The sequence below is a fragment of the Colobus angolensis genome, unplaced genomic scaffold (genome assembly GCF_000951035.1).
Source record: "Colobus angolensis palliatus isolate OR3802 unplaced genomic scaffold, Cang.pa_1.0 Scaffold664, whole genome shotgun sequence".
Lineage (NCBI taxonomy): Eukaryota > Metazoa > Chordata > Mammalia > Primates > Cercopithecidae > Colobus > Colobus angolensis.
The window spans coordinates 683431-685828 of NW_012120310.1; positions in this window are offsets into that span (position 1 = coordinate 683431).

Below are 2398 nucleotides of genomic sequence, written 5' to 3' on the forward strand. Positions count from 1 at the left end.
TCTATGAATTTCTATGTACTTAAGAGAAATGTGCCGAATAGTTGTTGCAAAAGTAGGTATTTAGCAGTTATATAATTCATGAATGAAACTTGAATCACTTGACAGAATAAAAACCATTTCTATTTCTGACAGAAAATTTGTTCATGTGGATCTCTATAAAGAAGACTCTGTACCACTGTTCATTTTTAAAATAACCACAATTTTTTTTAACAGTCCTCCTATTAAGAGGTCAGGTCTAATTCTGCTAACATTGAGTATGGACTGGCCTTAGTAAATTACTGCATCTAATAGCATGCGATAGAGATAGTTAGTCATGCATGATTTTTAAAGCTATGTCAGGAGAGCACACAAAAACTACACTTTATTCACTGGAATGCTCCCTCTTGGAGCCCTGAGCCATCATATGAAACATGACTACTCTGAGACAACCATGCTATGCAATAACTCCAGTTGAGCTCACTCTTTAAGTCACATAAAACCGGGCAACACAAATATGTGAAAAGAAGCTTCCAGATCTTTCTAGCTCTCAGCTTTATGAATCGCTCCAATCATTTAGGTCTTCACAGTTGCAGTATAAGATATTATGAAGAGGAGATAAGTCAGCATCATTGTGTAATATTTAAATTTTTGACCCACAGGATCAGTAAATATAACAAAATAATCATTGTCTTATGCACTTAATTTTTGAATTTTTAAGGTAATGTAATTGACATGACAACTTAAAAATATGTTCAATAATTTATACATAGACCCATGTAAAATATTTTCCTGAAAGTTTGTATTATAATGTCTATTGCTATAGGCTGATAGCATGATGCCTAAATATTTTGTATCAAAGGTTGAATCTGAATACCAAGTTCTTTGATTGTCTGGTTTACCTAGTGTTTCTAAGACTTTACTAACAATAATAACCACTATAGGAATAATAAGTGTAGATTTCCAGGATCTTATACACTGGGCCTGAGGTAGGTACAGGAAGCTGCATACTTAAGAAATATCATCAGCACGTTTGGAAGACATAGGTTCAATACCAAGATTTTGAGCATCAAAAACAGAAATTTTTAATCAAACTTCAATAGATCATGATATGGTTTGGCTTTGAGTCCCCACCCAAATCTCACCTTAAATTGTAATCCCCATAAATCCCCATGTGTCAAGGGCAAGACCAGATGGAGGTAATTGAATCATGGGGGCCATTTACCCTATGTTGTTCTCCTGATAATGAGTGAGTCTCAGGGGTCTGATGAATTTATAAGCATTTGGCATCTCCCCTGCTTGCACTCATTCTTTCTCCTGCCACCCCATGAAGAGGTGCCTTCTGCAAGGATTGTAAGTTTCCTGAGGCCTCCCCAGGCAGGCAGAACTGTAAGTCAATTAAACCTCTGTTCTTTATAAATTACCCAGTCTCAAGCAGTTCTTTATATTAATAGTAGCATGAGGATGGACTAGTACAGCAAATTGGTACTGATGTTGCAGGGCACTGCTGTAAACTTACCTGAAAGTGTGGAAGAAACTTTGCAACTAGGTAACATGAACAAGTTGGAACAGATTAGAGGGCTCAGAAGAAGACAGGAAAATGTGGCAACGTTTGGAACTTCCTAGAGATTTGGAGGACTCAGAAGACAGGAAGATGTGGGAAAGACTGGAACTTCCTAGAGACCTGTTGAATGGCTTTGACCAAAATGCTCATAGTGATATGGACAATGAAGTCCAGGCTGAGGTGGTCTCAAATGGAGATGAAGAACTTGCTGGGAACTGGAGTAAAGGTTACTGTTGCCATGCTTTAGCAAAGAGACTGGTGGCACTTTGTCCTTGCCCTGGAGAACTATAGAACTTTGAACTTGACAGAGATGTTTTAGGGTATCAGTCAGAAAAAAAAAATTCTAAGAGACAGAGCATTCAAGAGGAAGCAGAGCACAAAAAAATTGAAAACATTTTCAGCCTGACATTGCATAGACAAGAAAAATTTATTTCCTGAGGAGAAATTCAAGCCAGCTGCAGAAATTGTATCCAAGAGTCATGTCAGAGACCTTCATGGCAGCCCATCATAGGCCTGGAGCCCTAGGAGGGAAAGATGGTTTATTGGGCTGGGCTCAGACACCCTGTGCTCTCTGCAGCCTCTGGACATGGTGCCCTGCTTCCCAGCTACTTCAGCACCAGCTGTGGCTAAAAGAGGCAAAGGTATGGCTTGGGACATTGCTTCAGAGGGTGCAAGCCTCAAGCCTTGGTGCCTTACATGTGATATGGGGTCTCAGGTGCACAAAAGTCAAGAATTGACGTTGGTGAACCTCTGCCTAGATTTCGGAGGATGTATGGAAACACCTGGATATCCAGACAGAAGTTTGCCACAGGGGCAGAGCCCTGGTGGAAAACATCTTCTAGGACAGTGTGGAAGGGG